The following is a 15,761-nucleotide window of genomic DNA, read 5'->3' on the forward strand; positions in this document are numbered from 1 at the left end:
CAAGGGTACAGTTCCCTCTATTTATTTATTACAGTGGGTTCATCTCGGTTTTAAGCATTATTTGCAAGTCAAAACATAGATGTATCATTGTGATAACAAGTGAGTACTCAATTCTCTGTTACTTTCCCAGTGTTTGCAAAAAGTTGTCATGTATAGATGACCACAAGTTGCCCAATACATCCTTTAGGACAAAAACAAAAATTAAAAACAAAAAGCCATTTTTAAATTCAGAGGCTTGCTCCTCTGTACACTCTTCTGACACAATGGTACAATTTGCAGTTCAGTTAAAAAAATCAGGAATGAGTAAATTTTGACTAAAATAATTGGATTAATGTCTGTTTCCATCAGGGATGCTTGATCGCTTTAGCCTAAGGGCACTAAGGCCAATTGATTGATGATTCATTTTGCTTATTGGAGCATACATTTTTCCCTATTAGCTCAAGCCTTTTATGTGGACTCCAGTGACCTTAGAGTAGACTTAAAGCTATTTCATTTACTCTTGTACTTCACAGCAATTTCATTGAAACTGCATATGAAAGAAAATATTAAAAAGACATCCAATAAACATCAAAAAACATTTTTTGGTAGAGTTCAGCCTCCACATTAAGAGGAGTCTCTGTTGTCCTCACTTGCCAATTGACTGTTTTGCATTGAACTTGAATTTGAGTCAACCAGCATTGCTAGATATACCTTTTGGATGAAGAGTTTCAACAACTTCACCATCCTTGATGTCAGATTTGGTTCACTACTGTTTTAATATTCCAAATTTGGTGACCGTTAGCCATGAAAAATGAAAAAGAAAAAAGCAAATCAGGGAATGAATGAATGAATGAATGAATGAATGAATGAATGAATGAATTGGGTGATTAATTATTTTGTGTTAGTCAGATCACGATCAAGGAAGTTATCACAAATGCTAGGAAGACACCAATATGATCAACAATAAAACCTGATTTTTTTTATATAAAATAAGAAGTGACTTGCTAAAAAATATTAGTCTGTTGAAAGAATGATCGTTTTAATGAAAGTCTTGTTAGACATGTTGGTTTGCAAGTTGCCTATGCACTTGAAGAGGAGTTTTCTATCTTCAACACCATGTTTGACAAGCAAATTAAAATTAATCTAGTCTGCCATGAATCATGGGGACCATAGTATAAAAAGTTGGTTTTAAATGGGATTTGGTGAACAGTAAACAACCTGTGTGAAGAGTTTCTAAAATATGCACATAAAACAGAAACTTTGAAATGAGATGATAAGCAGCCCCAGATATATACATATATTTTAGCAGTAATTTAAGCCATCTAAAGACCTATTCTGTCCTTGCAAGCATACACTTTGAATTAAGACAAAAAATCAGGTTTTTCACAAGACAGGTGTGGCACTCTGCCGTTGCAGGGCAATGCACATACATTTAGTAATCAGCAAATGTTTATTGACATCTGTGTACTATAGAGACAATAAAGTCCACAATTCACCAGTCAGCAGCAGTGCCCAGAGTGACAGTGAAGAGCCATGCTATGCTGGGTCAAAATGTGCAATCTCTGAAGTTGATAGAGGCCAATTTTCTGTTTTGGTAATTTAAAGCTGCTCTGATCATGTGACTACTGGCGAAGCACAAATGACAAATGCTACCTTCACCAGTTAATGGGACTTGTCAAAATGCACCTTCCATTTCATGTGAAATAGTTTGGACTCAATGCTAAGTTGGCTTTTCTTTGCAAATCCACCATTGAATTCCCCAAATGGATGCCTGACCCATGGTTTCCTCTGTTGTGATAATTGTACTAATTAATATCAGCTCATTAGCTTACTTATTTATTGATGTGGACATGGCTGGATATTGATAAGGCCAAGTATCAGGGTATGCATATTGTTTTGTAGGACAATAATACACTATGCATTATCAGCAGCAGACCTGAATGCAGTGCAAGAAATTATTAAAGGAAAAGTAAAGTTAATTTTAAGCGACATATATGTTATTCATCATTATGAAAAATAGAAGAAAAAATATTTTTTATGTGTGTAGCGTGATCCGTTCGGTCAAAAAACCTTAGAATCTGCGCTGCAGCAGCTTCTGCATTCCAGAGCTCAGCAGCCATTCATGATGCTACAGTATCAAAAGATATATTTGCATTTGTCTTGCTTGCACTTAGTGCTGCGGTTCAAACCACTGACCACCGTGGCCTAATACAATAAATGGAACACTAGCATTACAGCAATTGCATTAAGTTGATTTTTTTGATTCAGTCTTATTAATGTCTGTTTCATCAATCTCTTACAATCTATATGTAGTATTGCTCATCACATTTTTTTTAATTTATGTTTATATATTAATTTGATCCCCAAAGGGAAGTTAAGAAAGCACACTCTAGTTAATGGTTCACACTCATGCACACATATTAGTGAGTACAGGCCCCTGTAGCACACACACACACACAAGGGGGCCTGTAGGCATGCAAAGGGAGGTAGAGTGGCAGGCAGCTCCTTCATGGTGCCACCCTCATAAGCAATTTGTGAAGGAGGCGGCGCCTTGCTCAAGGGCACCTCGGCAGTGCTCCGGAGGTGAGCTGACACCTCCCGCTGGACGACTTTTCCGCCGTCTAACACTGAGCCACTCCCGCTGATGGCTGGGTTCACACACTTTTTTCTTCAAATTCACACAGTTTTAGTTACTGTAGCTTAGATAATATACCTCCCCATAACTCTCCGTTTGCAGGATTGTAAACAAATGTCCAGAACAAAATTTGAACTGTGGATGGTGGCAAGAAAATTTGACTCGGAAGCGTGAAAAAGAGGCGTGTTTACACAATAGCTAAGATCACCAGGACAAACATTTTACACCCATTCACTCATGATTGAATATTGCTTGTTTTTCATTGGTTGCCACAGTGTGGGAGCAATAATGTAGTCTGTAGTCATGTCACATGCTTCTTTTGTAGTGGGAATAGATTAGTCCACTGGGTCTAGGGCCGGGGACCAGAGGGTGGCCGGTTCAAGACCCACATTGACCAAAACTGGCAGTGGAAAGGTGCCAGTTCACCTCTTAAGCACTGCCAAGATACCCTTGAAAAAGCACCGTCCCCTTACAAGTTGCTGTAACTAAGTTAATTTTTACCTAATATCAGGTCTTCTTAATACCATTTGTTTTTTTCTTAGCCATTACATAATTTGTATCTAAGATTCTGCTTGTGTCGACACTTCTCTGCAAATAATGCTGATGACATGGAACAGAGACAACTACTAATGGAGGTAATTACCTTAATTGACCAGGTGTTAACCAGGCTGTGTGTGTGTGTCTGTGTGTGTGTGTGTGTGTGTGTGTGTGTGTGTGTGTGTGTGTGTGTGTGTGTGTGTGTGTGTGTGTGTGTGTGTGTGTGTGTCTACAGGTTTGGTAACCCTTCAGTATGTTTACAGAACGCACCAAATGATTGGGTACATTGGGTCTGGTACATTTTTCTTTAGTTTCACTGTTTTATTGTGTTAAGTGCAGTGGGTAGCGCTGTTGCCTCACAGCAAGACGGTTCTGGGTTGGATTCCTTTCTTTGTGAAGTTTTTACGTACTCCCGGTGTCTGCGTGGGTTCTCTCAGAGTGCTCTGGCTTCCATAGGTGAAATGATCCCTCCAAATTGTTTGTAGGTTTGAGTGGGTGCGTGAGTGGTTGTTTGTGTATGCTTGCTCTGGTGTTCCCCCTGCCTCAGCGACACGACATCGTCTCATCTACAAGGAACTAGATGGGTAGTTCTCCACTTAATTTTAGTATTAACAAGCTATTCTGTTCACCTCTGGTTTGTTATTGTTTGAATTTGTCTGATATATTTCAATTTATATATTTATATTTATATTTATATTGCCATTTCTCACAATAATCACAATATATTGCAATCATCAATGCAACTCTTTGACAAACCACAGAATAAAGTGTAGATGAATTCCTGTAATAGAAACCTTAACACTGAAGCAAGAGAAAAGGGAGTCGTTTGTGACCAGTGTTACCTTTCTAACAAGAGGTGCAACCTTGTGGGAACTCACAGCTTGGGTTGAAACTAAAACATCCCAAGGGACAAACCAAGACATTTTTTTCAAGCCCACAAGGAACATTTCTGCTTAGGAGCAGTGATTCCCAAGCTGGAATTCTTTCTACCTGTCATCAATGTTGAAAAGAAAAAATGTGACTTTTCAAAAGCCTGCTGAACATTTATGCCCGCATTAGTCACATGTTGAAAAAATTATTTCTTTCTTTTTTTTTTACAATTTTTTTAAATTTTATATACCTATTTTAATCCCCGAAGGAAAATTAGTGGCACACTTTAGTTACTCAAATCATGCATATATATATATATATATATATATATATATATATATATATATATATATATATATATATATATATATATATATATATATATATATATATATACACATATATATATATATATATATATATATATATATATATATATATATATATATACACACACACACACACACACACACACACACACACACACACACACATACAGTATATGTGTGTGTACAGGCCCTGGACACACAAACACACATAAGGGGGAGTGGCGGGCAGCTCCTTTGTGGTACGTCCAAACTAACAACTTGGAAGGGGGACAGCGCCTTATTTGAAGCGGCATTTCATATCAATCATCCATATGAGCATTTCCTTTTTTTTGAATTTGAGGGTATATCCTTTGCCGTTCATAGAATTGTGTTAAGGGTTATGTAATGCACATGCATGATGTACTGTATTGTGAACTGCAAAATTAATTGCTATGATTAAAATATAAACTTAAAATCCCTATGGGGTGCTCTGCCATTCACATTCTGTGCTTTGGTATTGAAGGTGAATAACTACAAATTTCCATGACAGAATAATGCATGCATTTAGACAAGAACTGTGCAGTGACCGTTAAGACAGATTATTTGCTGAGGCACACCTGCGTTTGTCTGAATTGACTCAGCACCTGTCAAACAGAGCCACTCCACAGTATTAAAAGTTGGCAATACCAGAAAAAAGAACAATGTTATACTACATGAAGTGCTTTCAGATCATTTTCCATTAAATACAGATTAGTGACAATAAACAGTATGTACTTTGTGAAGTAAAAACTAACGGGCCAGCTATGAGCGAATATATTTGTCCGGTATAATGCACAATTAGAGGAGCCAGGTCAGATAATGTGAAACTGTTTCTCTTCATGCCACTGTATTTCAATGGATTTTTTGAACGTCATCCCTTCATACTTCCAGATAGGAGAACTTTTTTTTTTATTCTAACAAACACCTGAAAAGACCTGATAAATGGCAAAAGGAACCAAAGATGAAAAATTGTACTGAAAGAAGAGTTTTTGGAAGGGAGCAGCAGCTGTACGTTGTATTTGGATAAAACAGCTAAAAGCTAAGAGAGCTGATAGCTTGCTGCTTTTCTAAATACACAATAGGTTTGAGAGTTTGTCTTCAGAATAACATGAAGTGTTTAACAGTATATAATTTAGCATCCTCAGCAACAACCAGTAGTAAGGCACGACGACAAGTTCAGGCAACTTAAGTTGTATAGTGCAATTCAGAAACCAAAGCAATTCTGCATGCTTTACAGGATTTATGCAGGAAAGCTGTATCCTCCATTAAGCATAAAAGACTTAGTCCATCAGCAGGATTGTGACAAGTATTTTGACAGAGATCAAGATCTAAATGTAGGTTAGAACCTGCCTGTCATATATCTGCAGTATACCACTGTGCAAAATCAGTCAGTGCCTCTTACCTTACATCACATCTGATGGTCTTAAAAAGTTGACATATTATATACACTTTTATTGCAAGTTAAAACGATTCCCAAAGTCAAGTTTGTGACATGCCAATGTCGAAAATTCCGCTAGGATCAAGCGCCATAACAACTTTGTCATCCTGCTTTAAAGGCTCCGTTTGCGTGCTTGTTGTTTTAAATGCTAAGAAGACATTGCCTTGAAGGCTGAAGCTGAAGCAACTGGATTTTTATTTAAGGTTTGAAGACATTTTACCTCTCAAACCTCACACCCAGGAGTCTTCCTCAGTTCTGAGATTGGTGAGGTTTTTACAGATACTTTCAGATGTTCCTTTAGGGCTGATGAAGCCCTAAAGGAACATGAGAACATCAGCTGATGAGAGTTGATAAGAGTTTATAAAATCTTCAAGCCCAAGCAGAAGTTCAGTTGTTTCAGATTAAACTTTCAAGGAATATCATGACCAGAATGAATGAAAATATTTACAAATCTTCAGGAATCCCTTTCACGATGAAGACCTCATCCACCAATAGGATAAACTCATGGAAAACCCTCTGAAAGAAGAGATCTAGCTGCTCCCAAATATAGTATGTCAATGATAAATCTGTTTTTCTTTTGACGTGTATTTTATTTAATGTACTATTTCATTATGTTTATTATCTCTTCATTTTTCATCATGGAATGATGAATAAAGACAACAGTTGTGGATTTTGTATATTTTTATGTTATCTGAATCTGTGAGGACTGTTTGAACACCAATTGAACTTTGCATTTTAATTAATACTTTTAGGTTGGTTGTTTCTTTTCAAATGTCACAGAAAGCAAATGATGAATGCATAAATACAGATAAGCAATTTTATAATTCTTCACCATTTGGATGAAGTTATCCCATTGGATGTTGAGTGTTTTTGGCACGTTTGTCATCTGGCAAATGTGAAGTGTTAGTACTGTTAGCTCCTGCTCATATCCTGTTTGAAGTTTGTCTAAGTTTCAAATTATTAACAAGACCTTGATCTTTGTGAGTACATGTACAGTTCAAGTGGAAGCAGAACAGATGTGCTTTTGAATTCTGATGACAACTGTTGTTGGTATTGATTCATCTTTTAGAAACTGTTTCTTGGCTAGTACTGCATTTTACTGACCAAGATGAAGGGAGCAGCTGTGAAGTGGTGAGCACACAGAAACCATTTTTTGGCAACTCTTCGATGGGCATTTCCATCAAAAACAAAGTTAATCCACTCAGTTCTGAGACCCTGAGGCTGGAGGGCAAAGCAGGAATCTGTGCCAGTCAGTGCAGCAGAGCAGCTTCCAAGGTTTGCTTTGGCCCTATGGAATAAGACTTTGGTGATTGCAAGACACACAGGGAGGAAGTTTGCAAAGGTAGTTCTCAAACTGCGAATGGAGGTACTCAGGTCAACCAAGAGTTCTGCAAACGTGTGTGTGTGTGTGTGTGTGTGTGTGTGTGTGTGTGTGTGTGTGTGTGTGTGTGTGTGTGTGTGTGTGTGTGTGTGTGTGTGTGTGTGCCTGCATGCGTGCGTGCATGCACGTGCAAAGACTGAATTTTATTTCACTTCTGCTTTAATCGTCAGAAATCAAGACTCATCCCTCCGTGATTCCAAGTTGATACGGATTAATTCACACGAATGTACTACCAAATGAGGTTAATACATGATAAGCATTCAGGCAGCAGAGAAATAAGGTCACAATAAGTGCTACAACTATAACACTATATGATGTATGAAATCCTAATGGAGATTTATAGATAAACAAAATAATTACACAACAAATGTATGAGCAGAATAAGTAATTTAATGGTTCAAAAATGTAGTAAATTATGTCCAAATGCATATGCATTGGAGACAGCTAGTTTAAGCTATGATGTGTTTTTGCATTATTATTATTTGCAAAAGAAATGCATTTTGGAAGAGACTAATTCCACCATAGTTCCAAGTTTGAAAACTAGAAGATTCAAATTTTTGTTTTGACAATTGCCTTTTAAAGCTTTGAAACACAATATGCTAAGAGGCAACTGGACTCCTAGTCTGTGTAAAGCTGATTATTATTTGTCTCACAACTGTTTGAGGATAAAAAGAAAAGTATTTAAAACCATACATACTGGTGATTTTTAGAGTTTTGAACAAAAATTGCATATTTGTTAACAGTAAGTCTGCAATTCCAACTGCTTACAATGAAAAAAATGCAATGATCCTTTTCCACGCAACAAACTTTGTGACTACAATCCCTGTCATTTGACATTATGGAAAACGAATATGCACACAGATACTGCATTGACCCAGATTCAGTGCAGTTAAGCACATACACATACTTGCTTGAAGCAGTGGGGGAGTCTCTAAAAGCAGAAGTCAAGGCTCAACCTGTCATATCGCTCCTCTCCAGAACTATGTTCTCACATCGGCCAAAATAGGCTGATCAAAGTAGAGCACAACCCCTGAAATTCTTGAGGCACCCTTTTGATAAAATTTTGAAAACAAAATGCAAGCATGCAAAAGTTAAACATTATTAAAACACATCTTTTCAAAATGCATATCTTCAATTGTCTGGAATGCATCAATAAATATCCTCCATCAGTCCAAAATTGTGCATCAGCATTTTCAGCAGCTCTACGAAATTGTCTGAAGATTTATTAGGCTGATGCTCGTTAACCTCCACCAACACCTTTATGTTTTAATAAGCACTTACCTGGACAAAGAACAAATCCAATGAAATAAATGGAGATCAAATGATGAATCATGGATTTTTTTCTTCCTCTAATTATGCAGAAATTATTAAACATCTTCCTCAAAACTTAGTGGAGAGGTGATGTACAGATCAGATAGTCTTAACAAAGGTGCATAGAATTGTTCAGTTTTGACAGAGGTATACTGTACATTTTTAATGCAGCATGTACCTGTATCTCTCAGTATACTCAGCTCATGTCTATACGCTGTGATTATATGTACTCAGCTGTGAGTTTGACAAGCTACTGAAAATACAAAATAGGGCTCTGAGACACATTAAGTGTGATTGGTAGAAATGAGACAGTGAAGCTGAGTGTATATCTGACAGATACTGGCTGGGGTTGCAGTCATATGGTGAACACTTGGGTACTCCCAAGTATTGCGTGCTTGTTGCTTCAAATGCTAAGACATGTCTCACACCACCCCAAAATGTATTCCCAAAATGATCTCTTAATTGCATGACTATGTACGATTGGAGCAGGTGTTGTTCAAATTCCCATCTGGAGGGCTACTAAAGGTAAATCATCTTTACCAACAACTACACAGCAATGTATTTGTCAATATAACGCGTCAAAAGTGGAAAGGACAACTGAATTATCCGCAATCACTTATTCGTGCCAAACTGCTCAGGTTTACTTTTTGACCATAACAGGAACTTCACAAATGTTTTCCCAATTATTAATTTCATAGAAATGAAGAGCATAAGCAAGTTGCTACAGCTACACTGAGAAGTATTTAATAACTATAATGTTTGAGGACCACGATGTGATTGTCATACAGTATATTGCATTCACATATCGTCCGACTGTTATATGGTTCCTTCTTGGGAAAATAGCAAGTGTAGATAATTTCCAAAGATAAATAAATAAATAATAATAAACAAAATGAATAAATAAAAAAGGAGGTGACTAACAAGTAAGGATGTACTGTAGATGAGGAACAATACAGGGTTTCTTACATTTCAGAAACAAGCTTAAGGAATGCTTATGAAGGAAGGACCATGGAGATTCACTATACTCAGAGTAATTTGTTGAAAAACACAAATACCAGCAGCGGTTTTGACATGTTTTATCATTTAAAGCAACACTGTTGTTACATAAATAAACCAGATCAATTAAAGTGACGTCCATTCAAAATAAAGCAACAGATACAACTTTCATACTCACATCCAGTGCCATAAATGAAAAGATCACTAAATTTACATTTGCTCGTGCATTGGCCCATTTTAAAGAAAATCCTGTTTGAAGTGGGTCATTTGGTTAGCCCCTGGTATGGCTGGTTCAGAGATTCCTCACAAGTTAGATATGACTACTTCTGTCAGAAACATGTTCCATGTGTTCAAATAGTAGACAAGACTTGCAGAGCATCACTTTCTTCTGTCACTTTAAATGACCAGGTTGAGGATTTTTAGCTGCATGAACTTTGCTTGAAACCTACGACTGTGCTGTTTTTGACTGGGTGCATCACGTCAATTTGTTTCAGCCACTGATTCCTTGCAAATCTACATTTGCGCGTTCTAAAAGTATTGCTATTGAGCATTTCACACATTCCAGGTGTACCTAATTCAGCACTGCTCCTCTCTCGGCATCCAGAAAAACACGTCAAGTTTGAAGGAGTTAAAATGAACTGTTCTTATAATTAAATACATACATACATACAGTATATGTATATACACAAAGAGATTCAGACAGATTACTAGATGACACTTATTTTAAGGAAAATAACAGCGCATTATAGGAAGTACACTATGTAAACATATTTGGACAATTTCTGAGAAAGTGGAGAAAACACTGAAAAATGTCTTCTTTAAACATTCAGACATTTCTCTGAACACTACCAGGCAGCTGGCATATTCTAAGCATATAACACCCCAGGTTCTGGTGTATTTTAAAGAAAGATCAATCGTTGACTTAAGGGCCTGATTTGAATGGAAGAAAATGGATGTTTTAAAAATTGCCCTGAAAAAATATGTCACAAAGCCTCTGATTCCAAGCTTTTGTTTGACCAAAGTCTAATCCTTGAATTACCACAGGTCAGTGTATAGATTTTCAGTAAGAGGGTGGAAGACAAGCACTCACCCAACAATAGAAATTTAATGCACCAAGACAAAGCACTGACAGTGTGGGGGAGGAGCTAGGCCAATACATGGGGCCAATACTGGTCCCACATGTAGCATATAGAGGGGGAGGATAGAGCAAGACAAGCGAGGTCACAGAAAGATGGTTAAATTGAGAGGGATGAACGAATAAATGACACCTGAAAGTATTTATGCTTGTATTTGTTTTTGATGGAATCAAAATAATAATAATAATAATAATAAGACCCACAACTGAGGCTCAAACAAAGAGAAAGCAGAGAGAGGACATTCTGCTACCAGCAGTGAGTTAATCCAATGTGTCACAGTTAGAGAAAGTGATTGTTAAGGGAGAATAGCACTGATTGTTTGCAGTGCTCAACATTGATGCTTACATGCTGGATCTACAAAATTCACCAGATGCCTCTTTCTTTTAAGGTGAGCTCTATCGCTGCACTACTGAGGCTGAAAGAAAGTAATTTAACAGTTATGTCTTCACCAGATTGATCAACTGCCATCAACACCACCTTGTGCTAGTTGTAAATGTCTGGTAAAAAATAAATAAATTGGTTGAAACAACCCATGTAAATTTAACATATCCAAATCATTCAACTTTCACATAATGGTAAAACCAAACATAATGCATAAAGATAAAGCGAGCAAGAATTGTTATTAGGAACTATAGTCAGCATGGCTGTCAATGAGTAAAAGAAGTAGTCAAGTTATACTTTTTTTTACTAAAATGTCTCAATATGAATCAACTCAATTCAATCAAAATCAATGTCTGGTAGGCTGTAACAAACCCCTGTCAAAGTAATTTCTTATTTTGTCTCAAACGAATACATATTACTTTTCTTTCCTTCCGTTTTTTGTTTTTTGTTTTTGTGTTTTTTAAATGACTTATAAATGAAGGTTTGGCAGAAAAGTCTTTGTCTTTTCCTGGTGGTTTGTCAGCTCTTCACCCGGTCTTACCAAATTTGCCAGTACATCACATACAGTATTTCACTTTGCTTGAGAACAGCAAGATATGTTAATATCTTGTAACACTTAAGAGCTATATAGCTACAGGCTGGATCATTTTACACCAACACAACAGTATGTATGGAAGATCAGAGCAGTGTAAGAGATGGTGTTTTCACCCGAACAACAGATTATCAATATTTGAATCTCCCCGAAACACAGAAGTATGTCTTTGCAGATTGTGTTAGCAGCTTCCTGTACATCTGCTAAAAATGGAGCTCCAACCTTAAGATAAGATTGAAGCTGCTGAAGAAAGTCAATTCTCATTAAATATTCAGACAACTGTAAACCAGTGTTGACAAACACTTCAATAGAAATGACAATTAAAAAAATCATCCTTGAAGTGCTTTTTGAGCAGTTTCTTGGTTAATATTATTCAACCCACCATTCACAGATTTCACCATCATGGAGGCATGAAAGAATCAATTGATTTTGTAAAATAGCTGCAAAGACAACAAAGTTGATCAGTAACATTATAACTTTGACAGTGCCAACTGTTTGTGGGTCTGGTTTCAAGCAGAAAAATAGACAAGAATAACTTTATTCTAAGCTGCTGCTGACGCTGCATTTTCAAGCATTGCAGGATCATCCACTTTATTGTTTCCCCTGAAACAAAATACTGTAGTCCTATTTTTCCCCCCAGTGTGTCACATAAGCTATTGGCTATGGAAACACCAGCTGCAAATTCATGAAGTCAAAAGAATATGTTCCAACGTCATATGCTGTCGAGTAAATAAGAGTTTCAAGTGTCCCCACTCACCAGTAACACACAGTATGTTACCAGAGAGATGAGAAAGTACACACTTTCCTAAATACCTGCTAAGTATGTTTGTTATCTATTCAGTACCAATCCACAATGCAGATTTAGCTTGTAGCTATTAGAGGAAAAGCTGATGTCAGAAGTATTGATTGTTCTGTGTTTCTAATAGTTCATCTCTCAACTCTTAAATGGCACCAAACAGTTGTTCAAGAGCTGAAGTGAAAAAAGCCTGGGAGCAGAGACATTCCAATTCTGCAGCAGGGCTACTATGGATACCGTAAAGCTCCGCTTCGGCACAACAAGGGGTTGCACGGTGTTCAGCCAATATTGCTTCCTCTCCCAGGAGACCAAGAACACAATGACTCCTGACTACCATTGATTCAGACCCGGAATTACGTTTTTTGTTTTTTTGTTTTCTTATCGCCAATAACAGAAACAGGCTTTCTACCACAAATGGCATACGGTAATTGAGCCAAAGCATTCAGGTGGCTAAAATCAGATGGCTGTGAAACCTTGCAATTTGGCATGGTTAAATGAGGAATGGGAAATAAGCAAAATGGGCTACATACTAGGTAAAATAGTGAAGCAGAATGTGTTCATACTAGACAGATACAATTCACACAACTCTTTTATTTCCCAAAATCAAACCAAGCTCTTAAGTTTGTCTAGACAAAGTGGTGAAGAAAATTTTTCACCACAAAAACATGCTTAACAATTGTTAACCATATAGGATAAAAGAATAACAAAGATATGGATGTGTTCTTCTGTAAAATGAAAAAATAAATTTTACTTACAAAAGAGCATTTTACTTACTTATAAAGAGTAATATAAAACGCATTTTACTTATAAAGAGAGTGATGCACATATGCATGTATTTCACAAGAAACTAACATCTTTTATTAAAGTTAATACTTAGTAACAATTAATACAAAAGAGTTCCTAATCAGCCATATGTGAAATACTAATTTTGCTGCTCATTATATTGATTTTTTTTCTGCTGCATAATATGATGGGGATTGTACCACGGGACAGAATTATCTGATGCTGCAATCAGTAGATAATTATTCAACCATACAGTTGTCAGATAAGTTGATGACAGTGTTTCTTAAGTAACCGATTTATGTCATGCAACAAGAAAAACCAAAATAACAGAAAATCAGCCTTTTTCAAAATTCTGTCAATTCAAAGACCATTGCTGTCAATAAAAGACGGTAATGTCATATTAAGCTTTTGGAAACTATGACAATACTGGACATAATATTTGAGAACAAATAAACTCACTTTAGGCATTCCACTGTGTCACACATCAAGTCAACTATATCTTATATGAAACAGTATCCTACTCAGAATATATTTAATGTTAAGTACATCCTCTTTATCTCCTTTTGTGAAATCAAAATCCATAGAACACCGATTGCAACACAAATCGGAGGCTATTAACAGCTTTATTTTCATGCTTCCGGATGTAAATAAAACAAAATAGTAGCACAGTAAACATACGGGGGTGTAGATCCACACAGCCCTGACAGATTGTCAGCATGCCTCCTTGCCAATCAATTCTAAATACAGCCGCTATGTGACCCCAATGAGGCCTGTGAGATTCCATATACAGGTATCCAGTTACAGAAAGGGAATGGGTCAAACTGCACTGGGTCAAAAAAGCAGGGGTCATACTACTGCAATGTAATGTTAAATGTAAATCTGAACAATACATGACTTTTTAAAAAAAAGTAATGTAATTACAACTATAGTTTGCAGTTGCAAGAAATAGAAAATCCCGTTAAAGATGGCATTTTAATCAAAACTGTAACGAGCTAACAGTAAGCTGCAGGGTGCAGGACAACACGCGGCGGAAGGATTTCATTCACCGGTTTACCACAGGAAGGAACGTCCCCTTACTGTACATTCAAAACTGAGACCTGACCAAAACGCAACGCTTTCACTCTGAGTGGGATGCGCGGCAAGGGTGTGCAGTTCGCTACTTAAAGACCGGAATTGAATGGAATCACAATAAAGTATTAAAAATAATGAGCAAATATGTTTTTTTTATACTCGTGACTGAAAGCGATCGGTGAGTTTATCTAGACGGACGTGCGTAAGAATTAGAGTTAGATATTTATAGTGCTGCAGACACATAAAGACAAAAAGCTAGACGGTCTTTACGACAGAAGAGAAACAAGAATTTCTACGAAGCCCCCCTAAGGACTAAACAGCCGTTTATGCAGATGTGACTCCGGTATTTTGAGTCACTGGCTGGTACAGCTAGCTTAGCCGCTCCACTAGCCTGGTAGCCTAGCTTTTCTTTGCCACAGCCTCCCGTCAGTCAGCCAGAGCCGCCTTTCAGCACTGTGCTCACCGGATAGCAGCACGCAGAATGTGGTCTATATAACGCTAGCATAGTCGGCAGCACACATTTCTCGTGAAAGAAAAAGAATAAACTCAAAAAACAGAAACTGCGGAGGCATAATGTGGTATAATGAAGTGTTAAGTACGTGGATTCATTAAGCTATTCCTCCAAACTAGTTTCAACACAATGATGAATGAAAAGGTGGACCTCGCCTTTGCTAGTCTTAGCAATGTAGCGGGTCAGTCAGTGCAGCAAATGTGATGCTACCAGGATGCTAGCCCCAGTTACCCAGCTGACAAGCCACAGCATTCAAAATGCAAAGTAACGTTACGAACCTTTCAATGTTACGGATGACGCCTCTTGCAAGTCAACAAACTGTGTACAACGCCTTGGTTTCACTGAGAATTGCTATTCCCAAAAAATGGTGTCCTTCTTTCCTCGTGAACTGTGAAAATCTACTCAATCCGGACGCTTTCCTCAATCATGTGGTGCTGAAGCTGAGTCTACACGCTTCTGTAGGTGTCTCGGAAATACCTCCTCCTATGTCTGGCTGCGAAATAATGGCCCCTCCTAGCAATCCAGCCACAACAGCGGAGTAGGCAGGTGCAAATGATGGTGCGCCTTCCCGGAGGAGCCTTGCAATATAGTGGCATGTGCAGAGTGTCAAATCAGGAGAGGCTCCGTTTTTGACGCATGCGTGATGAGAAAGGATGCGCCCCGCGAGGGAACACGTCAGGAGAATATCTGGGCTTTGGTTAATTCCGGGATGGGGCATTGAGACTCCATCTGTAGTAATAGTGACAACAGAACTAATACTTTGACTATAATTTTAACAATTATATGTTAATAACAGAAAACATTTCTAAAAATAATTGTTTAATTTCATTAACATCCATCCATCCATCCATCCATTCTCTTCCGCGTAACCGGGGTCGGGTCGCGGGGGCAGCAGTTTAAGCAGGGAAGCCCAGACTTCCCTCTCCCTATAGCCACTTCGTCCAGCTCCTCCGGGAGAATCCCAAGGCGTTCCCAGGCCAGCCGGGAGACATAGTCT

General features: G+C 37.7%; 1 protein-coding gene across 1 annotated transcript in view; it reads right to left on the minus strand.

Annotated features, from left to right (window-relative positions):
- Window positions 1–15,320, minus strand: part of ctnna2 (catenin (cadherin-associated protein), alpha 2) — a 373,379-nt gene extending 358,059 nt beyond the window's left edge. Inside the window, exon 1 of the mRNA XM_068321606.1 lies at window positions 15,043–15,320. The gene's annotated coding sequence lies outside the window, so the exon portion shown is untranslated. The remainder of the gene's footprint in view (window positions 1–15,042) is intronic.
- Between the last annotated feature and the right edge of the window lie 441 nt (window positions 15,321–15,761).

The sequence above is a fragment of the Antennarius striatus genome, chromosome 8, assembly GCF_040054535.1.
Source record: "Antennarius striatus isolate MH-2024 chromosome 8, ASM4005453v1, whole genome shotgun sequence".
Taxonomy (NCBI): Eukaryota; Metazoa; Chordata; class Actinopteri; order Lophiiformes; family Antennariidae; genus Antennarius; species Antennarius striatus.